At 35.1% G+C, this 27,985-nt stretch overlaps 1 protein-coding gene and 1 long non-coding RNA gene across 25 annotated transcripts in view; one reads left to right on the forward strand and one right to left on the reverse strand.

The window, feature by feature from the left end:
• vps50 (VPS50 EARP/GARPII complex subunit) overlaps positions 1 to 27,985 on the forward strand; it is a 305,358-nt gene that overhangs the window by 225,996 nt on the left and 51,377 nt on the right.
• On the reverse strand, positions 19,516 to 23,915 carry LOC148679830 (uncharacterized). The gene is made up of 4 exons (XR_015945488.1): positions 22,798 to 23,915; positions 21,479 to 21,847; positions 20,480 to 21,061; positions 19,516 to 20,434 (listed from the first exon to the last, which is right to left on the reverse strand). It is a non-coding gene; the product is annotated as an uncharacterized LOC148679830 (long non-coding RNA).

Here is a 27,985-nt window from a genome sequence, read left to right on the forward strand (position 1 = left end):
TTTATTTTAAAATTACACCGCCAAGATGGTCTTCATTACTGTACTCAAGCTTATGCATTAGAACCAGAAAGATGCACAGATAGACATTTGACTCATATATTCAGTAAAACTGGAAAGTTAGGACGCCGGTTAAATGTCAGATAATTAAAGGTGCCATATACTGCATGGTTTTATACGTTAAATTATTCTCTGATATCTAAATAAGTTTATGGCTTTGGTAAGTTCAAAAACATCTCCAGAAATTGTTTTATAAGCTCATTTATTACTCCATAAAATACCCATAGAATTAGAAAGTCTGTTATTGGCCATTTATGGTTTGTGCTGTGAATATTAATGAGCTCAGCTCTGGAATGCTGAACTTACAGACACACACCTATGACACATACACACGCACACAGCATGATATACGCTGAACACAGACAGATGTAAACCCAATCAGAGTAACGTTAAGTAAAGGCTAAATTATAATAAGACTCGACAAAAGAGCTCAATAGAGAGGTATGGTGTTGTATGTTGAAGCTATAGTCAAAGGAAACACAGTCAGGAACCTCTGCATGAACAGATGACATTTGCCCTGAGTGATTTGACACGATTCAACAGTCTGCATGTGTTTGTTCAAATTTCACAATAAATTACTAAAAGATGTAATTAAAGTTAGTTAGTTATCTTTAATTTTCCCCGTAGGGAAATTTCATTTGCAGCATACACTCACAGAGACTTTTGACATTTCACATTTGCCATATATATTTATATATACATATATGTGTGTGTATATATATATATATATATATATATATATATATATATATATATATATATATATATATATATATATATATATATATACATACATATATATATATATATATATATATATATATATATATATATATATATATATATATATATATATACATACATACATACATATATACATATATACATACATATATATATATATATATATATATATATATATATATATATATATATATTTATATATATATATATATATATACATACATACATACATACATACATACATACATACATATATACATACATATATATATATATATATATGTATGTATGTATGTATGTATGTATATATATATATATATATATATATATATATATATATATATATACATACATACATATATACATATATATATATATATATATATATATATATATATATATATATATATATATACACACACACACACACACACACACACACACATACATATATGTATATACACACGCACACACATACATACATACATACATACAAACATACATACGTATATATATATATATATATATATATATATATATATATATATATATATATATATATATACTTTAAAAACATTGTACCCCTACTCTAAAAAATATCCTGTCTACTTGCCATGAAAACTGCTCCTGTTAGCACTACACTCTCAGAAAGGTACAAACGTTTTACTGTGGTACTGTAGTACCCTGTCAAAAACATTTTTGTACTTTTTAGGAAGTATTGTGTTACTTTAAGCTACAATATAGACCCTTTAGGTACTAATATTTGCTTTTTGGGTACCATTAAAGATCCTTTAGGCACTGGTATGTCCCCTTTACGTACAAAAGTGTACTTTTTGAAAGGGTACCAGCTCAGTGACAGTATTTTACCTTTATTTCTAAGTGTAAGCAGCGATCTTGAAATTTAGAAAGTGTAGGTTGTTTAATTAGGATCTCCTTCATAAATAAATTAAATTGTTATATATTTTTCAACACAGGCCCAGGGCTAAATTTTCGGGGATACCACAAATGTGCCATTGAATACGTCCGGCTGCTTTTCGTATTTAAAATGAACGCTACAGGGTGATATGGCACTGCCAGTAAATTCAATAGCATCTGGATGCAGCCTTGATGGTGCAAGCTGAGTGATGCAATGTCAGACACAATGCACTCAACGAAGCTAGTGAGGGTAGGGTTAGGTTGGTGAAAACATGCGGCCACTTTTCTCTTCTAGTTTGCTTTTAAAAACACTATTGTTTTGATTTAGGGAAGGTGGTGGGTATGTCAGTTGATATGTGTGAGAGTAATGGCACGTGTGTTTCAGCTGAAATTGCATCTCACACACACACACACAAATACGTTTTTCCTTTTTTCCAAATACTGTTCCTTGTTCAAGCTACTTCATGTAATGAGCTGAAACAACACAATTCTTGAGATTTTGTCCGGACAACTTATTTGTTTTATGTTTAATCGACTTTGTAAACATCAAAATTTGAAAACACTAATAAGAGGACAAATTGATTGTGTGGAGGCCAGCATTTTTGACAGTACATTAAATAAAACCACACATTCACTGTAAAAAAATGCTGAGTTTTACACAATCAATTTGTGTTGGGACAACATGAAGGAATTAAGTTCTGTTCAGTGTTGACAGACATACGATATTTATCGTATTTCTACGATAATTTCGACCTCTGTACGGTGTACGATCAATAATGAGAAAAATCCTATATCGTACGATAATTTCAGAATTTTATGGCATTTAAAAGTAACTTCCTTGTAATATTCGGGCTTCTTTACTTATCGATCTAGCTGCATCTTTTCTGTGCTGTCTGTGAGGAGTAGATGGAGTTAGGCACGTTTTCTATCTCATCTTAAGTTGCCTCTTCTCAGCCAATCAACATGGAGAATGGCTCTCTCTCACGAGTTAACGCTCCTGCTGCGCGTGCCCATGGTTAGGTCAGTAATTTTCAGTTTGAGGTCGATCTTTTAAGCAATAATGTTAAAACAATTTGTGCTGTAAAGGAAGGTGAGAAGGATGGGAGTTTTCCCTTGACGTTCTCGTTTTTCCCCATTCAAATGCGTCTTGTGAACGTGTTTTTTTCCAAAGTTAGTCTCATCAAAACAAAGCATGCACACCTCAGAGTGTCCAATGCTTTCAAGCCAACCAGCACTATTTTGCAGTCCATTATGGCATCCAATTTGTAAGGAAAAATAAATCCCTCAACATCTGGCAACATGCAACATTCAATGACAGCAACTCAGAGGTGGAGTTTGAACCTTCCCACTAAGGTACCTAGTTTTTTTTTTATGTATTGTGGTAATTTGCACGTTGTGTCAAAACGCTATGTGTCTAGATAATAGCTGTGTACTCTCAGTTTGACTCGTGTACGATAATTTTCCTCCAAATACGATAATTTTGAAGTTCTGGTACGATACTTTGACATTTCCAATCTGGCAACACTGGTTCTGTTATTAGTTTTTACAAATCTCAAAAGTTGTTTTGTTTTAGCTTATTTTAATGAAAAAGGCTGAACAAACAAACAAATGTCATTTTTTGAGTGTTTCAAAGGAAATCACAGGACCTTTCAGGGCATGATTATTTTGTTCAAAATAAGTCAAATCAAATATCTTATTCTGAAAACGGGCAGATCCAACAACAGTAGTCATATTTTAAGAGTATCCATGTTCAGCTGATTCTTGTGCGAAAGTTTTCCTCATGATACCATTATGATGTTAGACCTTGAAGCCAGGAGGATTAAGAATAGTTTTGTGGTTATAAAGCCTTCAATACCATCACAGCCACAGAAAATATTATTTCCAAAGCTGTGGCTTTTGAGGATGTACCAAAGAAGTATGTAGTGCGGCATTGGCAGTCTCCACCATATGTTCTTGTTTTGAAAGAGCTTTATAGTAGTAGTAGTACAAGAGCCCTGAAAAGTAGAGATTTGTCCTTTTGTTATTGAGATTCTCTGTTATTTCTAAAAAAAGCACAGTGTGTCTTTGACAGAGCAAAGGACGTGACTGTTATCAGTTCCAGAAAATGAGAATGTACTGTAGCAGATCCAGCGTTTCCAGACACTTTTTCCATTTGGAAGCTGGAGTAATTACATAAGTAAAGCCATATTTGATAGAGAGGATACAAGATAGCAGTTGCTACTATTTTAGGAGCTTTTATATTAAGCCTGTGATTTGTGAGCTGTTAGTCTGAAAACGCTCTTCGGTCAACATATAAACGCTTCAGTGAGTTTATCGTGAAGATTAATGGCAAAATGATGTTTGTTTGTGGCACAGATGGCGGCCTAATTGTATAAAGTAGCATTTTTAACAATAACCCAACTCTGCATTTTGAAAGTATAATGATCAAAATAGCTTTTCACACTACATTAACAGTTAAATAAGCCGGTTATTGTTGCTAAATAGACATGCATCATGCATCATAGAGTGATCAGTAAGGAAAGTGGCTATACTTATGAAGTAAAAAATTGACTTTTAAAATAAATTTAAGATGAAATCGACAATAAGAGAACACACAATTATTTTATAGGAGTTTTCTTTTTTTTTGTCATTGCAAAGAACTTGAAAATGTGATCTTTCCTTTGATCTGATTCTAAAATATATTGTTTGTTTGTTTGTTTGTTTATTTAATTCATTATACTTATATATATATATATATATTATATAATATATACATTAATGTAATATATACATTAATGTACACTACTCTAAGTTTTAGGAACAACAAATAATAACTTGACTTCAAGTTAATCATTTGGTATCAGAAGTGGCTTATATGAAAGGAAAAGGCCTCTAGATTATGTTTATTTTAACCAAATAATTGATTTTTTTTTATTTTTAATTCTTTAAATAGGACAGTAAGGTCTTACTTTGCTTAGTGAAAAGAAAATAATGTACAGTATAGAATATAAAGTCATGGTGCAGTGGAGAAAGAATTAATATTGTGTATGACTCCCTTAAGCATGGAGGACTGCATTCATACATCTCTGCAATCACCCAAATAACGTATTAAGGAAGTCATCTGAATGGCAATAAAGGCAGGACTTCATCAGAGTTTATCAGGATTCTTTAGATTTATCTTTTATGCCTGCTTCTTTATCTCACCCTCGACCTGCTCAATGATGTTCATGTCTGGTGTATGGGTTGGCCAATCTTGGAGCCCCTTGACCTTCTTCGCTTTCAGTAATTTTGATGTGGAGGCTGCAGTATAAGAATGAGCACTATCCTGCTGAAGAATCTGCTCTCTCCTGTTATTTGTAATGTAATGGGCAGCACAGATGTCTTGATACCTCAGGCTGTTTATGTTGACATCCACTCTGCAGATCTCTCGCACGCCCCCATGCTGAATGTAACCCCAAACCATGATTTTCCTTCACCAAACTTGACTGATTTTTGTGGGAATCTTGGGTCCGTGCCGGTTCCAATAGGTCTTCTGTAGTGTTTGTGATGATTGGGATGCAGTTCAACAGATGATTCATCAGAAAAATCTGCCACTTCTGCTACTTTTCCAAATGATTAACTAGAAGTCAAGTTATTGTTTGTTACTTTTTCAACTGGGATAGACGATAAGACTTTTGTCAGGTAGTGTACTATGTAAAAAAAATAAAAAATAAAAACATTTCCTGCTCAAGAGCTGAAGGGTGATCAGAAATAAGAATTGCATAAAATCGTGTAGTAAGTATAATTTATCACATCAACTCTGTAAAATTTATTTTTTATTTCACTTAAAAAGTAGAAAATTTGAAACTATTAAAATGACTTAACTTTTATTTAATTGTAATTTTATAATTTTATAAAATATAATTTTATTTAATTTTGTTATTATGCGCACATTTAGTTTACTTTATAAATTTAAGGAAATAGATTTATACACTTTTTAATAGAGTAAACGAATTGCTTAATACAGCATATGAGTGCATTATATGTACTGTAGCATACAGTATCATACTGTTTGTATAGTGAAATGAGAAAAGTCTCACACTGCTGTAGCCTATAAGAAATGCCATATTTATCAAAACTTCAGTCATGTGATCTTGATCTGAGACGTTTCAAAGGTCGCACGACCATCTCAATATCTATTAGATTTGCTGTTTGCTTCATCAGAATGCTGGATGCTTTCTTATTTCTTTAAATTATATCCTGCAACCGTACAGATTCATTTTGTTTGGATCATTATTTGTTTTTCCAACTACTGATGTGAAGAAAATGCATCAGGAATTCTGTCAGGACATCTTGTGAAACATCTAATACAAAAACAGCTCTCTTTTTATGTCTTAAATTGCATTTTTTCCCCAATCAAAAATGACAAAATCAGACCATTGTGCCTAGTTTATGGGTTTTAAAAACACCGGTTTGAAGAAGACTCTACTTAATCAAGTAAATTACAGGTATTTTGGTCTCTCACTAAACTAAAGTGGCAGCTCTGTGTTTTCTCAGTGTTAGCAGCACACAGTGACAGAGTACATATTTAACATTAGCCTCTTTAGTAATATCAGTAAAATTGCCGTAAAATTACCAGAATGACATTAATTATCAGTTTAAAAATACACTGTACACACATAGCAGAATTACAGCTATTTTTTAGTAATGCTACAACTTCTAGTTCTGGAAAATTGATGTAATTAAATAGCTTCACACATGATCTGTTCATGGAAATTTACTGGTAAATTTCCTAAAAAGTCTGTATGTGTGAAAGGGGCCGTTGAGTTTGCTTACATGCACATTCTGAACTTTATTATGTGCAATTAGCCTGCAATATATGTGGTTGTCAGTGCCAGTAAGCCTAATGGTTAAGTGTGTAAAGATATAGCACTGAGGTACTTGTGGTGACCTGAGGTTGATTATCAGTTTGAGGTCCTTTGCCGATCCAGGGTTCACTGTGTTCACCTCATCCGGGAGAGTTATGGTGTGGAGAAGCCCTAAAGAAGTATAGCACCCAGAGTGAAGCATTGAGGTGGATAAGTGATGGTTTAGGCTGTAATATCATGGCATTCCCTAGGCCCAGTACTTGTGCTAAATGGGTGGTCACTGCCAAGGACTACCGAACTATTCTGGAGGACCCTGTGCACACAATGGTCCAAAGAATTATAAAAGATTTCTCATCTCATGCATTTTGAGTAGAAGTGGTCTAGTTAAAATTAGGCGGAATATATAAAAACAATACTGATAAAAGGCATATTTAGCCATAGAATTCATGTTGACAAACCATTTTTGAGGGATTTATTTAACATGACAAGCAACATTTCAAGTAAAATACTCGAAATTTGATGTGCATTTATTATTTATTTTTATTTGTTGATGTCAATAAGAAAGGATTCATTAATTAGGTCTTGTCAATGTGGTTGGCTTGTATTGTTGGGACAATAGGTTATTTCAGTAAACTAATTTTTTATGAACTGTTATTAAATAAGTCTGTAACTGTAATTTGCTTGCATTGTTGGGTTATTGTTTGACAAAACGTTATTTTAGAAAGTAGATTTTTGGGAGTTATCAGTGTATTGTGGCGTTCACCCACACTGACATGAGCAGATCAACAGTAAAGAGCAGAGGTCATGGTCGGCTGGGTCAAAGAAACAGCACTTTTGTGAAGAATCTGAAGAAAAACTGTTAGTGTGGTATGAAGATGTAAAGAAATGCTTTAAGGAAGATTCAGTCTGATTACGTGTCAGAAAAGGCTGTAATGACCCGACAGATTCAACGCAGTGACTGGATAGTGGTGAATTGGGCTGAGCATTGAGTTCGAGTGCCTGCTTTGGCTTTGAAAGCCATTAAAGTGATTCATAATGTAAAAAAAATGATGACAAATTTTCAGCAGACAATTTAAATAATCAAAGTTAGTCCGTAAGAGATCTACACTGGTTAGATGTGAACTACTCGTTCTCTCTCTTTTGATTGTAGAACCGTGTTTTATACTTTGGGCACTTTCGGCCTTTTTAAAAACATACACATTTTATAAGCTTAAGTTATAAAATAAAATAAAGCTTAAGTTATAAAATTGCATCTTTCAATTTTTAAAGATATTTTGTAATCCTAAGGAAATAAAGTTAGAACTTCAAGGTATAAACACAATTGAAAGAAATGGTTCTGAGAAAACTTCATTTTCAATTATTTAGGAATATTTATATTATATTTAGTAATAACTATATTATACTTATATTTAGTAATTCTGAGAATAAAAGTTATAACTGCAAAATGTAAACTTTAACAATAAAGGTAAGCTTACTGTATTTCATGCTATCAGGCTGATTAATCTTTACTTTTAGCTACAGTGACTGGTTTGTTTAAACAAATAACTAATATTATGAGCTCTTTCTGTTGTGTTGTGCTCTGTTTGACTGACATGTATTTACATGCTCTACGAAGTTACAAGAAATCACTCAATTGCCAGTAGAACACAGCGGCTGTTTCCCAATTCCAAGAACGCCAAGAACAGACTTGCGTTCTTGTGAAGACCGTCTATGCCAAGTTACCTCGGAAGAACAAACTCAGGAGATCGCTCCGTTCTTCTCTGGTTCTTCCTTATAGTCACATGACCTTCACATTTGTTTAACTAAAATTATTTAAACATTACAGCATAATTCGTACAGTTATACATTTTTTTCTCCTATTCACAAAACATACTATGCATGAAGACATGGGCGTTGCTAGGCCTGTTTTAGGGGGGCTGTATTTCTACTCAGACCCCATAAAACTTTTGCGATTAGCTCATAAACTGTATGCTAAACTATCGCCTCAGTCCTGTTTAAATTTGATAAGAATACGGCGACAGAATTCGGGTCCTCCCTGTCTTTTGTTTTTCATTCGATCAGCAAACCACAGCTGTGGACAGCGAGAGAACAAGATGTGTGATTATTAATAAATTGTTATAATATCTGCTTATTTGCAGTTCTTTGATATAGATAACCTTGTATTACCTGTATCCAAATGTCAGTCAGGTTTTCTCAGCGTTCCCCTTATCAGCACATCTGTTTTCTCCAGCAAAAAATGTAACTCTTAACAAATATTTAGCTATTTTTATTTCAAAATGAACTACCAATATTAAACACCTTACAGTTCGTGTGGCATTAACTATATCATACAGTCTTGCACAGAAAGGATTAAACACAGTGGCAGAACCACTTAGAGAATGTACTCGTTTTCACTGTCACTGACAAAGATGGATACATCAAGTGTTGTCTAGTATTAAATTAAGTACTTCTTATTTTTTTAGTATCATTCAGATCGTGAAATATGTAAATTAGCCTGTAAGTTTGAAAATATATATTTATAAGTGTGTCATTTAATTAGAAAAGTGTCAGTTTATTTATTACATGAAAACAAAAAATGCAATAGAAAATAGAAAGTGGTTTTTACTACAGTAAACAGGTGGGTTGAGCGTATTTGGCTTATTCAGAACTCAAATATATTGTATATGACGTGAGAATTAAGTCCGTAAAGTGAAGTTTATTTATAAAATAATTTCGAGAGGATCACATGCTTATGATTGCTTGCAGCCGGTCCCGCATTATTCAATTTGTGATTCACCAATCAGACGATTCCTAAGCCACTATAAGTACCCTAAGTTCCATATAACAGCCATCTTCATTTTGAACAATCCTCCCTTCCCACCCTTACTACTCCTCCTTTCCTAGATGGTTGGCACGGTGGCCCAGTGGTTAGCACTGTTACCTCACAGCAAGATTGTCACTGGTTCTAGTCCTGACCAAGCCAGTGGATGTTTCTGTGCGGAGTTTATATGTTCTCCCCGTGCTCACCGTCCAAAAACATGCAACTTAATTGATTGATCCAAATTGGCACCATAGACATGCTCCTAGTAAGCAGTCATCTCTTAAGAGCAATCACTATCTGTTCATTAGCTACTACAGCAGGGGAGTTCTCGAGATCTACCTGAGCTTAAACTCCCCTCTCGCCTTGCAAACGGGAGAGAGCCCCGCCCTCGAGGATCTTATGAGCTCAGGGCTCTCTCCTGGGACAGCATGCCAAACAAGCTTTAGAATCAATCATCAAGTGTGAACTCATGAAATAATGGAAAAGGTACACAAATAACATTATAAAAAGTCATGGCAACTTATGGTTTTAGGCGAGGCAGTGGCGCAGTAGGTTGTGCTGTCGCCTCACAGCAAGAAGGTCGCTGGTTTGAATCTCAGCTCAGTTGGCGTTTCTGTGTGGAGTTTGCATGTTCTCCCTGCCTTCGCGTGGGTTTCCTCTGGGTGCTCCAGTTTCCCCCACAGTCCAAAGACATGCGGTACAGGTGAATTAGGTAGGCGAAATTGTCCGTAGTGTATGTGTGTGTGTGTGTGTGTGAATGTGTGTGTGGATGATTCCCAGAAATGGGTTGCAGCTAAGTTGGCGGTTCATTCCACTATGGCGACCCCGGATAAATAAAGGGACTAAGCCGACAAGAAAATGAATGAATGAATGAATGAATGAATGAACTTATGGTTTTGTGTTACTTTAATTTAATTAAGAAAGTTATCAGGTTAAAAAAAAATTTTAAGAGTTAAATTTTAACTTTATGTCCCAAGTCAGCTTGATGCTAGTTAAAATGATATATAAAGTTAAATTTGTTTAACTTAATTTTAGCGAACAGCATATTTTTACAGTGTACTGTAATTTACAACAACAGTACACACAATATATCTGTCATTCATTCATTCATTTTCCTTCGGCTTAATTCCTTATCAGCGATCGCCACAGTGGAATGAACCGCCAACTATTCCAGCATATGTTTTACACAGCGGATACCCTTCCAGCTGCAACCCAGTACTTGGAAACACCCATACACACGCAAACCCTGCCTCCAGAACGCCCAATGAATTCACACACACTCTCATACTCTTTTTCAATTTAGTTTATTCAATTCACCTATAGAGAATGTCTTTGGACTGTGGGGGAAACCGGAGCACCTGAAAACCCACACCATCACAGGGAGAACGTGCAAACTCCACACAGAAATGCCAACTGAGTCAGCCAGGATTTGAACCAGCAACCTTCTTGCTGTGAAGCTACAGCGCTAACCACTGAGCCATTGTGCCACCCTGACAATATAGCGCTTCACAATATTAAAAATATCAATAAAAACCATGTTTTTTAAATATCAATGCTGCATAATCAAATTCAAAAGCATAAATAAATGAAAATAAAACTATAAGCTCAACAATTACTGATATTTTTACAGTGTGGGATGTGTTTTTACTCTTAATTAGTGAATATATCTTAGTGAATAAACATAAGCATCAAGGGGGAAATCATATTTCTACACTGTCCCAAAAGTCCAGTTTAGAGGCTTAATGGGCACAAATGCATATGGAAATGTGATCAGATTGTCCCGCGTCAAGAGATTCCATCTGTTTTGGTGCACATTAATTGTTGCCTATAATCCCTCATCAGGTTTGTCAATCAATATTTAAAAATGTTATTGTCAAACGCCCGACGCTTTGAGCTTTCGCATAATGCTGGATTGAATATGTATGTTGCGTGATCATTTAGTTTAGCGCTTGATGAAGTGTGTGTCAATTAAATCTCTGTGCTGCATGTGAAATATTGCGAGCGTGTTTGGGTCAGCAGTTGGCTTTCGGTTGATCACTAATAAATGATTGAGCATAACCATTTTAAATGCAGCAGATTGTAATTAGGCATTGCCTCATTTGAATATGATTGCAAATACGTTGAGTTCAGTTTTATTAAAGACTTTAGTGTCTTCATAAGATTTTATTAAGAGTTCTGGAAGTTGCTGAAAATGCTTGTTGAATTTGAATCTAATGTTTTTAAGATTTGAAAAGTTCTTAGATGTTGGATAATGACTTATTCTGCACACTTGCCTGTAGAGCGATTTGTCTTTATAAATATACATGGCAGCAACTCAATGCATTTAGGCATGTAGACATGGTCAAGATGATCTCCCGCAGTTCAAACCGGGCATCAGGATGGTAAAGAAAGGTGATTTAAGTGAACTTTGAACGTGGCATGGTTGTTGCCAGATGTGCTGGTCTGAGTATTTCAGAAACTGCTGGTCTACTGGGATTTTCACAAACAACCATGTGGGTGCCACTACTATCAGTTACGAATGGGAAACTGAGGCTACAATTCACACAGGCTCAACAAAATTGGACAATAACATTAATTATTAACGTTAATAATAATAATTGAAAAAAGTTGCCGGACTGACGAGTCTCAATTTCTGCTGGGACATTTAGATGGATGGGTCAGAATTTGGCATCAACACCATGAAAGCATGGATTCATCCTGCCTTTCAATAATGGTTCAGGCTGGTGGTGGTGGTGTAATGGTGTGGGGGATATTTTCTTGACACACTTTGGGCCCATTAGAACCAATTGAGCATTGTGTCAACACCACAGCCTACCTGAGGATTGTTGCTGACCATGTCCATCCCTTTATGACCACAGTGTACCAATCTTCTGATGGCTACTTCCAGCAGGACAACACGCCATGTAGTAAGTGTGAATAATCTCAGTCTGATTTCTTGAACATGACAATGAGTTCACTGTTCACTGTTCATCTGCAGCAACTGCGTGATGCTATCATATTGATATGGACCAATATCTAAGTAATATGTCCAGTACCTTGTTGAATCTATGCCATAAAGGATTAAGACAGTTCTGAAGACAAAAGGGGGTCCAACCCGGTACTAGTAAGGTGTACCTAATAAAGTGGCCAGTGAGTGGGCTTGACAAACCACCTGTAGAAAACACACTTTCACCCCTTTGTCATTTTAAGCGACGCTTGCCCCAGTTTTGCACATTTGCTCCAGACACATTCGTACAATCACTCCATATCTCATTGTGCATTTACGAAGTGTGCTTCGCAAAGGTGAGTGGGCCTGACAAACCACCTGTAGAAACACTCTTTTCTCTCTAAAAAAAACAAAAAACACTCTCCCCTCATTAGTTTAGTGATTAATTCTCAGAGCACTAACAGTTGCTTTGTTAGCACATATTACGTCTGTTGTCTTTTCTTGTTGAATCGCTGAATGACTCCTCAGTAGTCACTTTGGACAAAAGCATCTGCTAAATGACTTCATGTAAATGTAAACATGGCATTTAAATTGTTTTAGTGTACTGTACTGTACAATACTAAGCAGCATCTGCTATAATGTGATGAAGTATGAATACGTTTAGTTGTAAATATACAATTTGCTACACTTGTAAGGAGCAAATGCACCTGGAAAGTGCTTAAAGTTGACTTTTGAACCCTGCTTATTTAATAATTGTAATTGTGGGAAAAACAGTTTCTTACTGTGCTTTTTTTTACTTTGTTCATGCAGTTATTTTGCACAATGAGATGAAAAGACTGAGCAACTCATTACATCTTGGTCCGCTCATATTCAGCAGCGAGGGTTTTGTAATTAAATTCAGCAGTGTTCACAGGAAAATGGATTATTTTTTTGCCTCACCGTTCTCACTCTTGGACTTTTGTTCACTTTCTAGAAGCAGATTAGATTTAAGCATTTCGAGTCTATAGCGAATGCTCAGATATTTCTGCAGTGTGTTATCAGTATTATCTCTCTCTCTCTCTCTCTCTCTCTCTCTCTCTCTTACACACACACACACACACACACACACACACACACACACACTTCCTTTCATTTTTAATAAAGCCAAAGTCTGAGCTCTGGAAATAGCACTGCCTTTAGTTTATTTTGCAGCGAAGCTAAATTCAAGATAAGACTCTGTCTCGAGATGAGGTATTGATTTTTTTCTTTGAATATTTGTTTGATGGAATTTTTTGCCTTTTATATTTTGGATCATGGTAAGGGCTCATGAGAAGACAGTTCTGAAGCATGGAGCGCTGTAAATCACACTGATAGATGAGGTGATATATCACAGTAGGATTCACCTGCTAGTTTTCCTTACAAAGGTTGTGCTTTTAACGAACTGGGAGTCTAGGTGTCCCAGTCACAAGCAATTTGTCTGCACCAAAAGTCATGCAACATAACAAAAACATTTAAATATCAGCCGCTGCACCCCCAATCGAAATGGTAAAGGGTTTTAGGTATCACTTAATTTTGATGGTCTGTTTGTTGAATTTCAGTTACATTGCATCTAATTCCAACTAATTCTCATAGATTATAAGTAGACCGTTAGGTTAAGGTTAGGGTTAGTGTAAGTTGACATGTACTTACAAAGTTTCTTATATTCAGTTAAATGTCTGGTGAAGAAGCAGTATCAGCAGATATTAAGCAGACAGTCTGGAAGATAAACCGTCGCCCCAGTCTGACTTCAAGAGCACTCTGAAGCAGGTTTTCATTCAGGATGTCATTTTTCCCTCTTTCATGTCAAGTCTGCCAGTTCCTGCTGCTGAAAACATTTGCACAGCATAATGCTGCTGCCACCATGCTGCACTGTAGGGATGGAATTAGCCTGGTGATGAGCGGTGCCTGGTTGTCTCCAAACGTAACACCTGGATTTCACTCTAAAGAGTTCAATTTTAGTCTCATCAGATCAGAGAATTTTGTTTCGTATGAGCTGAGAGTCTTTCAGATGCTTTTGGCAAAATCCAGGCGGGGAGTGGCTTCCATCTGGCCACTCTACAATAGAGGCCTGATTGGTGGATTGCTGCACAGATGGTTGTCCTTCTGTAAGGTTCTCCTTTCTCCACAGAAGAATGCTGGAGCTCAGACAGATTGACCATTGGGTAATTGATCACCTCCCTGACTAAGGCCCTTCTCCCTCGATCACTCAGCTTAGATGGTCGGCCAGCCCTAGGAAGAGTCCTGGTGGTTTCAAACATCTTCCACTTACGGATGATGGAGGCCACTGTGCTCATTGGCACTTTCAGAGCAGCAGAAATCTTTCTGTAACCTTCCCCAGCCCCGTGCCTTAAGACAATCCTGTCTCAGAGGTCTACAGATGATTCCTTTGTCTTCATGCTTGGTTTGTGCTTTGACATGCACTGTCAACCCTGGGACCTTATATAGACAGGTGTATGTCTTTTCAAATCATGTCTAATCAACTGAATTTACTGCAGGTGAACTCCAATGAAGCTGCTGAAACATCTCAAGAATGATCAGTTGAAACCGAATGTACCTGAGCTCAATTTAGAGCTTCACAGCAAAGGCTGTAAATACTGATTTACATGTGATTTTTCAGATTTTTTTATTTTTAATAATTTGCAACACTTTCAAAAACTCTTTTTTTCACATTGTCATTATGGGGTATTGTGTGTAGAATGTTGAGGAAATAAATGAATGCAATCCATTTTGGAATAAGGCTGTAACGTAAACAAATGTGGAAAAAGTAAAGCGCTATGAATACTTTCCTGATGCACTGTATTCCCCTCGAATGCTCTCACTAAAAGGAATGTATGATAAGACACACACTGTTGTTTCGCAGACGGATTTCATATCCCTTGTTGTGTCTTTGGTCTTTAGCAGAAAACAAGCAGATGCACTCTTATTATAAAATCAGCAGATGGGGGATGTGCTTTCTGTCATGCCTTTTTTTAAAGGTTATGATTTAAAGATGAAGCTAAAATGACTATAGGTGTTAAGGGACTGCCGGTGTTGTCGTGTCTGCTTTCATTTAAAAAGACGAGTTCGCAGAGAGAAAGCAGCATGGTGTGACGAGACTTTCCCTGACAGATGATTCGTTTTATCAGCATGAGGCTTTATTTCTCTAAGACTTGTGACTTCCAATTTCTTACTCTATAATTAATGTGATTTAAATTGCCCCCTACAGTTTGACACGTCATTTTGGCGGTGGTCTTCTTTATCATCGTGTCATTCATAAATCATGATTAGTCGTGAAAGCATATTTCGCGAGTCAATGCTCAGACTCAAAGAGGAATGAAGCACGAAAGCCACCGAAGTTATATTCATATGCAGATAATGAGCATTTGTATGCAGGCCCATCTGCCAAATGTATTGTAATGCAGCTTTATTTTAAGACTCATACATTTTCAGATCCTCGTATTTGCTCGTGCGTGACTCCTCCAGAAGTGAGGAAACTTTGTGTTTTAAATTTCAAGGGCATGAAATTTTATATCAGCCTCATTTTAATTTGACAATCATGAAGTGTATGGTACGTTTGCAGCTTGTTTAGTTATTGCAATCTTGTTTTTGCTAGAATATACACACCAATAAAGGTGTTATTACAACTGGGATCAACGACAAGACTTTTGTCGGGTAGTGTACACCTACAGAATTCTAATTTAACCCCTAACCATAATTTCTCAGAATCGACTGTTCATTTCTAAACACTCATTAGGGATGTTTACTACTTTTTTAAATCTTCCTCACAGAGCTGTTTATCCTGCGGGTCATTGTCAGCACAACACCTCGGATATTTTACAGCTGAAACTGTGCATGTTTGTTAATTTAAGTCTGTGTCTTGAGAGAAGTTTTGACGGTAGAATTCAAAGGGAATTTATTAATCTTTAATCTCCATTTTATTCATGGTATTAAGCCTGGTAATCCCATTATCCTCTTTCATGTTTATTCTAACAGGAACAGAATGTTAATCTTAACCTCATTATACTGGATCTCGATGGATAACATTAACCGCGGACACCATCCAGCAATTGTTCAATGCATTTATTCCTTCGTATTCCTTCGCTTTTTGTTTACTCATCACATATTCAGAATACCCTAAAGGTTTACATAAGTGTATGGCCGCATTTACATGTATTTATGTATCCACTGTGATTTTAAAGGGAGGAGTATGACAACTGTTTTGGTCTACAGACTTAAGGAATACACAATACAAAAAGTGTTCTTAATTATTGAACTGATCAGATCACTTAATTGAAAACATAATAAACTGTAAATTTTTATTGTGTAATGCTAGAGGCCATGGTCTTTAGCCTCCTTGGTAGAGCAACGACTCCCATGTGGAAGGTCACCAGTTCGATACCAGCTCAGAGCGGGTTGGGTGGCGTAGGACTGGCGGGGTTACATTGGTGCCGTGACCCGGATGGGAGTAAGGTTTAGGGGGGTAAGTGTAACGGAGGCCAGCTAGTAAGTGCTGTGCAGGTAGACCTCACTCCTCTGACCTCTAAAGTTGCTCTAGGGACAGATGTTAGAGGCCATGATCTTTAGCCTTCTTGGTAGAGCAACCGACTCCCATGCTGAAGGTTACCTGTTCGATACCAGCTCGGAGTGGGTTGGGTGGCATAGGACCGGCGGGGTTACATTGGTGACCTGACCCGGAAGGGAGTGAGGTTTAGGGGGTTGAGTGTAACGGAGGCCACCCAGTAAGTGCTTTGCATGTAAACCTCACTCCACTGACCTCTGAAGGTGCTCTAGCGACAGACGCTAGAGGCCATGGTCATTAGCTTCCTTGTTTGAGCAAAAGACTTCCATGCAGAAAGTCGCTGGTTTGATCCCAGCTCGGAGCGGGTTGGGTGGTGTAGGGCCGGCAGGGGTTACATTGGTGCCGTGACCCGGAAGGGAGTGAGGTTTAGGGGGGTGAGTGTAACGGAGGCCAGCTAGTAAGTGCTTTGCATGTAAACCTCACTCCACTGACCTCTGAAGGTGCTCTAGCGACAGACGCTAGAGGCCATGGTCATTAGCTTCCTTGTTAGAGCAACAGACTTCCATGCAGAAAGTTGCTGGTTTGATCCCAGCTCGGAGCGGGTTGGGTGGTGTAGGGCCGACAGGGGTTACATTGGTGCCGTGACCCGGATGGGAGTGAGGTTTAGGGGGGTAAGTGTAACGGAGGCCAGCTAGTAAGTGCTGTGCAGGTAAACTTCACTCCTCTGACCTCTAAAGTTGCTCTAGCGACAGACGCTAGAGGTCATGGTCTTTAGCCTCCTTGGTAGAGCAACCGTCTTCCATGCGGAAGGTCGCCAGTTTGCTACCAGCTCGGAGCGGGTTGGCTGGTGTGGGACCGGCGGGGTTACAATTACACTATAAAAAAATTCTTGCTGACTTAGTTTTTTAGTTAAATCAAACTTTTAAAAAATGTTGAAACCTGATTAACTTATTAAAATAAATTAAATCAACAACAAAAAAAAAATTCTTGACTTTTTGTCATTAATTTCAGTGTCCTTGACTGCTTTAATTGTAAAACATGACTGTAATTTCATTTCAATTTCAATTTATACTTCTGTGTCAAGCGCACACTTATGGTCCAGTCGCATACCTCTCACTGTGACGCAGACGCTGACGCACACCTCTTTAAAAAAATTCAACTACACATCCAACAATGCGTAGTACAAACTCTGTGATTTGTCGGCTTGGTAGCTGTGACCAGTGTGGGTGGGGCCGAGAGCTGCGCAAATTCGTTAGAGTGAGTGTTTACAAGTGTCGAGTGCCGTGAAGGAGCTCCAGATGGGAACTGTTGTTTTGTGTTTACCTTATGATTAAGGATTTACCTTGTTGTTGCACGTCCAACGGTTCCTGCCTCTGAAAGAGTTAATTTTAACTACTTAGACATTTAGGTAGCACTCAGAAAAACAAAACACCCTTAAAGAAACTCAAAACAGACAAAAATAACCTACTGCCAGCTACTGTTTCAGAAGTGAAATTGCAGAGCAACACTAACAGCATGCAGAAGTATAAATGCACGGCTACACACAAGGCAGGCACCATGGGTCACGCCGATCAGTCGATGCACAAGAATAAATCCGCCTTCAGTTTCCTTAATATATACTGTTAATAACTCGAAATTGACTTTCCCAGAATTCCCTGCATGACATTTTACTTTTTATGCCTTGTGTTGCCATTACAATGGCTTTTTTCTCATTAGTCATGTACATTAGAGTTTTTTGCTACATCTCATTTTGATAAATAATGTTTATTGAATTCAATAATTTCAATTCAATTCCGATGCTTCAATCGATCGGAGCATCCCAAGCACAATAATATACAACAGCAACCCAGAAAATATGTCACTTTAAACTATTAAAACTATTCATAGAAGTCAATTTTTCAAACTTTTTTAAGGGTTAAAGGTTGTTGGAAGAAAGATCAAGGTCTCATAATACAATTCAAAAGCATAAATGAAAAAATAAATAAAAACATGAAACACAAAATACTAAAAATTGCTAAATTACGGATATTTTTACCAGTGTATTTTTGATCCCAGCACTCAACCTTCACATACTCTCAGCGTGGCACTGCCATCACAGTAGGGCTGGCATGTGTCTGATGTGTTTGGCTTAAACCAAACATCATTTAGTCTGCTTGCCAAAAAAGCTGAATCTTTGATCTTCCAGCTGGCTTCAGCGTCTCTCGCGTGCCTGCAGAAAAATAAAGAAAGAATGAGAAAAAAAAAAAACACTAGGAATTTGCAGTAGGATTATTTGAGTTGTTTTGAAGGTTAACATATCACAGAGCACATGTAAGACGTGAACCTACCGTGGAGAACCAAAAGGTTTTTGTTTTAACGAAGCTGACGGTCATTGTTATTGATGAATCACCATCACATCATGCGTCAGAAGAACTTTGTAACATCAGGATGGTCTGAATCATGCATTGGGGAGTAACTGGGTTATTATAGCTAAAACAAACACTAAAACTAAAGCAAGTTGTGTTATTTTAAAGATAAAAAACATCAATCTCCCACCATGAATCAATTAAGATAAGTTTGCATTTTGGAATTGGATTTTGACAAATTTAATTGGATCGAACATAAAACAATTAAGTTGGTCTCAAAAAAATCTCAAGAATTGGGTTGTTTTCAGCTTATTTTGAATAAGTAATAAGTATATACAAGCAGCAGTATATATATACTGCATATTTTTAATATATTTATTTTAAATCAATTGAATTGGATTGAATTTAGAGGTAAAGAGAGATATTTTTTGAGTATATTTATCAACTCAAAAAGGTAATGATTCACACTTTTTAAAAACAATTGTTTCAGCACAATGCCTTCCTCAGAGTGTATTTATAAACTGAAATAAAACAATTATCCAATGTCATCTAGTAAACACTATAAAATATGCAATTTAATATATTTTATTTACAATTAAATAATTAAAAGTTTTTATTTACAGTTATCTTACACAACATTATGCTGGATTAACCCAGCTATTTTAAGATTGCTGTGAAATATTTTTATTTATTTAAACTTTCATGCGTTTTATATTTGGTTTTATTAACAGTTAACATTTAAGTGTATTACATATCACTAGGAAGCTTTAAAAAAAAAGAGAGAGAAATATATATGGGAATATGTTCAAATACAAGGGACTTGATTACAATATAAGAATCATATTTTATTCATTACATTCATTGTAATCTTCAAGTCAAGTTGAGCTTCATTGTCATTCTGCAACATGTGTGGACATAAAGTGGAACGAAATGTCATGTCTTGTAGGAACATGGTGCTACATAACTAAACATAATCATAAATATAAACACAACATTGTGTCTAAGAGCAATTTTAAACTTATACATGACTAACATAATGGAGCAGTAATCCAACTATACAATCCAATAAATAATTAACTATACAAATAACCTAAAAAAGACTGCACTTTATGTAAAATAGAAATTATACGGTGCCATATATTGTGCAAAAAAAAAGGTACAGTGCTCAGCTCAATTAATATTTCTGTCCACTTCTTAGTGAATATTGGCAGTGCATTTTGGTGCATTTAAACAAAACAGATTTATTAAACAGATATATTAAAATTATATTTAAGCCACCAAACATATTTAGAAATATTATAAATGCTGAGCACTGTATTTAGGGTTGAAAACGTAATGGTTTATTCACACCAGATGCGGATGAAGCGGTAAGCATAACAGATATACATGTTAAGCCAATGCAAAGATGCAAATAGACATCCCTTTAGCACAATTCGCGCAAATGAGGCGGTACGAATGATTCGATTTGCATAAATGAAGCTGTGCAAATTGAGCATTTTGCATGTTTGACATGCTTAACATGTGATTCACTTGAGTTAAAAAATCTGAAATTTAGCAGACATTTGTGTCATGTTAACCAAACAAGAGTTTGCTATGAGGCGTGATTATGACGTTAGTGTTAGTGTTAGTGTCCTAGGGTGAAATCCTCCTGACAGCACCTGACAAAAGCCCATCAATCTGGGCTTGGATTTTTGTAAGCACCGCTGAAAGCCTCCATCATCCAGATACAGTTTCTGCAGGAGTTGATGAACTCACAGAGCTGGGTGCACCTCTAAAAGGATCTAGTGGACTCAGACACTGCGCCAAACGAATCTACGCTGTTTTTCAGCCTTCCCAAAGCACTTAAAGCACAGATTCTCTCTCAGTCAAATCCATGCTAGCCATTTAGCAACAAAACTAAAGTCACGCCCCGCCCATGACGTGAGTCCATGTCTATTGTGCAGTCAATTTCACATGCGAATGAAGCGAGTAAACTCACACTGACTATTTACGCGCGAATAGCATGATTTATTTGCGCGTGCCGCATCTGATGTGAACACAGCATAAGTATTGCAACACGATTTGTGGTATATTTACTAGTAAACGTTTTTTACCTTATCGACTTCTTGTTGAATGGAGTTTAAGAAAAGTGTCCAGTGCATATAGAGATGAGTATTTTTACAGGTGGTTTGTCAAGCCCACTTACCTGTATGAAGCACATTCAGAAATAGACAATGTTTTTATATATTGTCCCAAAGCATATAAAGTATCCTATTATTAATTACTTATTTGTTTATTTATTGATTTGTTTATTTGTTGTCAACACTGAGTTCAAATTTCACCAGGAAGTCTATATAAGGAGCCAAATACCAAAATAAATTTATATTTTATTTTATCAACACTTAATAGGTACAGTAATCATAAGTACACCCCTCAAAAATCTATCTTTTAAATTTATATTTATTTATATATTTGTGCATATACATTAGATTTGTCAGTACTAAAGCCAAATCTGGAGCTTATCTAACAAAACAACTTACGATAACGGTCTAAAAACTAGTACAGCCAAATTTATATGTTATAGACAAATATTAAATACAAAATTTAAAAAGAGGAAAAATCAAGAGAAGCAAAAAAAAGGAAAGATTTTGTTAAGAATTTGTAGGTTGTCATTTATTTTTGCAATATTTTGCTTGAATTTAATTGTATTATCTTTCTATTTTTAAATAAGTTTGTTAGCTAAAATATTATTTTAATAAATATATCTGTTTAATAAATCTGTTTTGTTTAAATGCACCAAAATACATTGCCTATATTCTCTAAGAAATGGATACAGCATAAGTACTGCAACATGATTTGTGATATATTCACCGGTAAGATCATTTACCTTATTGACCTTATTGAAAAGTGTCCAGTGCATGTAGAGAGGAGTGTTTTTACAGGTGGTTTGTCAAGCCCACTCACCTGTATAAACCACACTCAGAAATACACAATGTTTTTATATATTTTCCCAAAGCATATAAAGTTCCTATTGTCATATTCTATTACTTATTTATTTATATATTTTTAAATTAATTAATTAATTAATTTATTTATTTGTTTATTTATTGATTTGTTTGTTTGTTTGTTGTCACAACACTGAGCTCAAATATCATCAGGAACTCTATATAAGGAGCCAAATACCAAAATAAATTGACTATCTTTGATAGATTGTGATTTCCATTGTATTACCAACACTTCAGATTTGATTGTGTTTTTAAAAACTGCGATGAATTAAATCTGTGATAATTCAGTTAAAAGCATAAGAGCAGTATTTTATTTTATCAAAACGTAGTAGGTACAGAAATAATATATAAGTACACCCCACACAAATCTCTTTTAAATTCATATTTTTTTGTAGGAAGCTATGCAATATTATATATGTGCATTTACATTAGATTAGTCATTACTAAAGCCAAATCTGCAGCTTATCTAACAAAATAACTTAAGATAACGGTCCAAAAACTAGTACACCTAAATGTATACAATACAGACAAATATTAAATGCAAAATTTAAAAAGAGGAAAAATCAAAAGAAACAAAAAAAAGGTAAAAATTTTGTTGAAATGTTGTAGGTTGTAATTTATTTTTGCAATATTTTGCTTGAATTTAATAGTATTATTTTTCTATTTCTAAATATGTTTGGGGACTAACATATAATTTTAATAAACATATCTGTTTAATAAATCTGTTTAGTTTAAATGCACCAAAATACATTGCCCATATTCCCTGAGAAATAGATACAAATATTCATTTTCATAATGGGGTGTATTCAGTTATGCTGAGCAGTGTATATGCAGTGGAGAGAACTGGGCTTATATGTTTATGTTTACTTAATATTAACATTATCGTAGCGCATTGTTGGTGATAATAAAGCTCTGTTCCCCATCAATAGAGCTCAACAATAGTCGATTTAAGTCCTGTGACAGAAGTGATGCATTTTAAAGATAGCAGACACCTTGAAAACACTGACCTGTAAGTAGAAGTTTTATTTTTATATGAAGAATTCATTGTGTCGAAATGAGGAGTAAAGCCAATCAGAGCATTTTTTTTTGGTAGATTTTAGGCACGCTTGCTCACAGTTGCAACATTTTCACTATCCACAGGGAACCGGCTGTGTTGAAAACTAGTTACGTTGATGAAAAAGAGTGCAATGTGACTAGAAATTTTGATAGCTTTTATATTATTTCCAGACATGGACAAAGGATAGAGCTTCTGTTTTAGGAATGCACATTGATGATGATGATGATGATGATGATGATGATAAGAAAAAGCAAAAGACATTCAGTCCCGGAAGGATTTATTTTTGGCACCTGATCAATAGAAATGTTTCTTTTTTAATATCAGTATTTATGCAGTATTAATCTGCTGTTGGACTCGATCAGTGCTGCACATCTGGACGCTGCAGTTTCTCTTCATTCTTTTGTGCAGAACTGCTCAAGTTCAACAGGTTTCATGGAAATCTAGAGGTTGGATTTTTTTTTTTCTGTCCAGCTATAAATTCTCGACTGGATTGAGACCTGGACTCTGACTTGGCCTCTCCAGGACATTAACATTGTTGTTTTTAAGCAGCTCTGGCTTTGTGCTTTGGCTCACTGGAAGATAAATTGTCTCCCAAGTATCAGGTGTTTTGCAGACTCCATTTGGGTTTTCTCCAGAATTTTCTCTGCCGCTTGCAGCATTTGTTTAGACTTTTTTATTAGGTTATACTGCTGATGAGTGGTTTTCAAAAGACAAATTAGATCCACTGTGATTAAATGGTGTAAGCAAAAAAAAAATCTATCTTAAGAATTTATTTTTTAATTATGATAATGAAACATTAGTTTTTACAGAGTGTGTTTTTGCTATTTGTTTGGACTCATCTGTCATGGAAAAATATCTATATTATGTGTGGGCAATTAGTTTTTCCAACGGGCCACATAAGACTGTGAGGCGGTTTTAGTGGACCAGACCAAAACAGTTCATTTGTATTTAAAAAATAATAATTCTGTGAAACTATTCAATAAAACTGCACTATAAAAAAAACATTATTTTTTTAATTTTACAATTTATTTCCGACAGCTGAGGTGCTGGAAAACAAATGTAAAATAGCGGCAGCTAAATCACAGAAATTTACTGTAAAATAAAAGACATTAAATTGCAGAAAATTTCCTCTGTTATTTTACAGTAAATTTCTGTAATTTAATGGCCAATATTTTACCTTTTATTTCCGACACCCCAGCTGCTGTAAATAAACTGTAAAATTAAATCTATTGAGATTTGTGAGTACTTTTTGTTTTAGTGTTTGCTTTGTTTATGATACTTTTTTCCACTGGCTTCTTTGACCTTTGTTGCCTGCTGACATTGATTTTGGATTGTCCTTTAAATATGGTTACCTGTTTTGTAAATAGTTTGTAAATAGTGTATATATATATATATATATATATATATATATATATATATATATATATATATATATATATATATATATATATATATATATATATATATATATATATTGGGATAGTAAGGAGTTTGACGCCATTTTCTTTGTAAAACTTTTTGACCTCTGTTTGTATGTTAGGTAGTTAGTGTAGTGAATTTGTACTTTATTTTCTTTTATTTTTGATCAGGTAAGGTATTTTTATTTGTTATTTTGGCCTTGTCAGCTCCTGAATTCAAACCCCAATAAATCTTTGAATTCATTTTCGTTGTCTTGTCTTTCATGTTGTGCACCATCCCTAGACGGTGCGTAACATGAAATTGGGGGCTCGTCCGGGATTGTACACTCTATTAGCTGAATTTACTTGGCTCATTTGTTTTTGCATTTTTTTGCCTGGGGTTTTTCTTTTGATAAGGGAGGAAATATAGTGATTGGTGCAAATACTTTGATTGGCATGGCATCAAAATTGAAACTTGATTGCTTTGAGATGCACAAATGCTCTGCTTTAGTTTTGATTTAAAGTGTTTTTGTTGGCAATTGAAAATGTGACAGTGCTTCCTTAACAGTTGCATAAAATCAATATTTAATTTCACTCACACAATGACATTCATAAAAACATCAACTCTTCCTTGTGTTTGCTATATTCCTTAATTATATTACTTATAAAACACAAATAACAAATGGATATTCAGGTATAATTGATATTTGTTGCTTTCTTAACTTGAATAAAAGACTCGTGGCTTCATTTTATCAGTGCTTTGAGACTCGAGATGTTTGTTTTGCCTTTGTTTTTTTGCTCCAATTGTAACTCACATATTCTTTACAATATTATCATGGGCAAATAAATATCGCACACTTCGAAAGATTTTACTAGGCACTGTAGAAGTTTTCAGATGTCTCTCTAAGTTGGCATTTGGTTTCACATTTGATCAGATGTTGAGCCCTGCACTTGCTCTGGGTTATGGTCCTGTAAAGGTCATTTCATGGACAGATTGATAAATAATGACAGCCTTTCTATTACACAACTGTCAACATAAGTAAGCTTTTTGGAAGACATTTGTTCTGACCTCATTGAAGGTATGAATGTCTTATGGTGGTCATGTAATTGTATTTTTCAGAGTGTATTACACTAGACAGATGATCAATATTTGAGGGTTGCACATACTGAAATTGATGGGCAGGAGATGAAATCAGAAGGTTTTGTTATTTTTTTCATATTTGAAGACAAGTATTTATTATAGAAACAGCATTTATTATAAGAAACAAATGTAAAAGCTGTATACGATTCACAAGGACTTTAATAAAAATGGATGTTTAATTCTTCTAAAACTACTTCTGACAGTTCAGAGTTTATATCATGCAGATTGAAATTGACACTTGGTAATTTTGCAAAAACACTTATCAGAGATTGCTACAGTGGAATGACTCGCTAACTATTCCGGCATGTGTTTTACACAGCAGATGCCCTTCCAGCCATAACCCAGCACTGGAAAACACCCATACACTCTCGCGTTTACACACACACACACACACATACACTACGGCCAATTTAGTTCATCTAATGTGCTGTGGGGGAAACCGGAGCTCCCAGAGGAAACCCACGTCAACACGCAAACTCCACACAGAAATGCCAATTGTTCCAGCTGGGACTTGAACCAGCAACCTTCTTGCTGTGAGGCGACAGTGCTAACCACTGAGTTACTATGCTGCAAGTTTTTATATAATAATAATAATACATTTTATTTATGATGGACTTTTCTTGAACTAAAAGCGCTAGATTTCAAAATTCAGTTAAAATCACACAATTCTAAGATCATATTTTGGAATTAATAATAATAATAATAATAATAATAATACCCCTACTCTTTTTCAAAGGACATCCTGGGATTTTTAACAACCGTCTCATCCGAAAAACTGGACCTATCAATAGAGTCCCTAACAATACAATGGGGCATTAGGACCCAAACAGACTGCAGAGTGCCCCCTGCTGGTGCCACTAACACCACTTCCAGCTGCAACCTAGCTTTCCCTTGTGGTCTACCATCCAGGCACTAACCGGACGCAGCCCTGCTTAGCTTCAGTGAGCAATCATCTGAGATGTGCAGAGAGCTACAGTAGCTGCTGGAATTGTAAGGATAGTGAGAAATAAAAACTAAGTATCACAGTTGTGAGTTTCCATGTAAAAATTGTGTCACAAAGTCACAATTGATTAAATGCGGAAAAAAAAGCAAGTTTGAGTTATGAGATGAAAAAAATTTGATTTCACATTTTGGATGAATGGAGTTTAATAAAAGTACTTAGTAAGTATTTTTGTAAGTCTTAAGTCATAAGTCTTGCTCAAAATACTTTAAATATATGTAATATGCATATATATATATATATATATATATATATATATATATATATATATATATATATATATATATATATATATATATATATATATATATATATATATATATAATCAAAACAACACACAACAGCATAAATATTACCAAAAATAAAGTCATTTTTTATGCACAAATGTTCACTTTGAAATTAAAAATTATGAAGTTTCAAAATGCAATTGTTTATCAATAAAACTCAACTCCAAATATGAGTGTGTTATGGGGAAAAATGTTAAATATATACAGTTGAAGTCAGAATTATTATCCCCCGTATTCATTTTTTCCCTAATTTCTGTGCAACTTAGAGCAGATTTTTTTAAACAGTTTTTTAAACAAAATAGTTTTAATAACTCATCTCTAATAACTGATGTCTTGTATCGTTGCCATGATGAGTAAATAACATTTGACTACATATTTTTTCAGGACACTTCTATACAGCTTAAAGGGACATTTAAAGGCTTAACTAGGTTAATTAGGTTAACTAGGCAGGTTAGGGTAATTAGGCAAGTTCTTGTATAACAGTGGTTTGTTCTGTAGACTATCAAAAAAAATATAACTTAAAGGGGCTAATAATATTTACCTTAAAATGGTGTTTAAAAATTAAAAACTGCTTTTATTCTAGCCCAAATAAAACAAATTAGACTTTCTCCAGAAGAAAAAATACTATCAGTCATACTGTGAAAATGTATTTGCTCTGTTAAACATAATTTGGGAAATATTTTAAAAAGAGAAAAAAAATTCCAAGGAGGGTAATAATTCTGACTTCAGCTGTATGTAAAAAAAATTAAAAATAAATAAATAAATAATAATAAGTTAGACTTGTGGGATGAAAACAGTTGCAGTTATTGTGCTTTTATTCTATGGTTGAAAAAAACGTTAATATAATGTTTATGCTTACAGTGTTTATTAAAATTATTAAACGTTTATCTGTAAGACATAAAGCTTAATGTTTACGTGGAAACTACATTTCTTTTAATATTGCTTCGATGAATATACATTTCAGAACAGCATTTTTATCTCCTACTTTTC

Source organism: Danio rerio, chromosome 19 (genome assembly GCF_052040795.2).
Source record: "Danio rerio strain M-AB ecotype USA chromosome 19, GRCz13ab, whole genome shotgun sequence".
Classification (NCBI taxonomy): domain Eukaryota; kingdom Metazoa; phylum Chordata; class Actinopteri; order Cypriniformes; family Danionidae; genus Danio; species Danio rerio.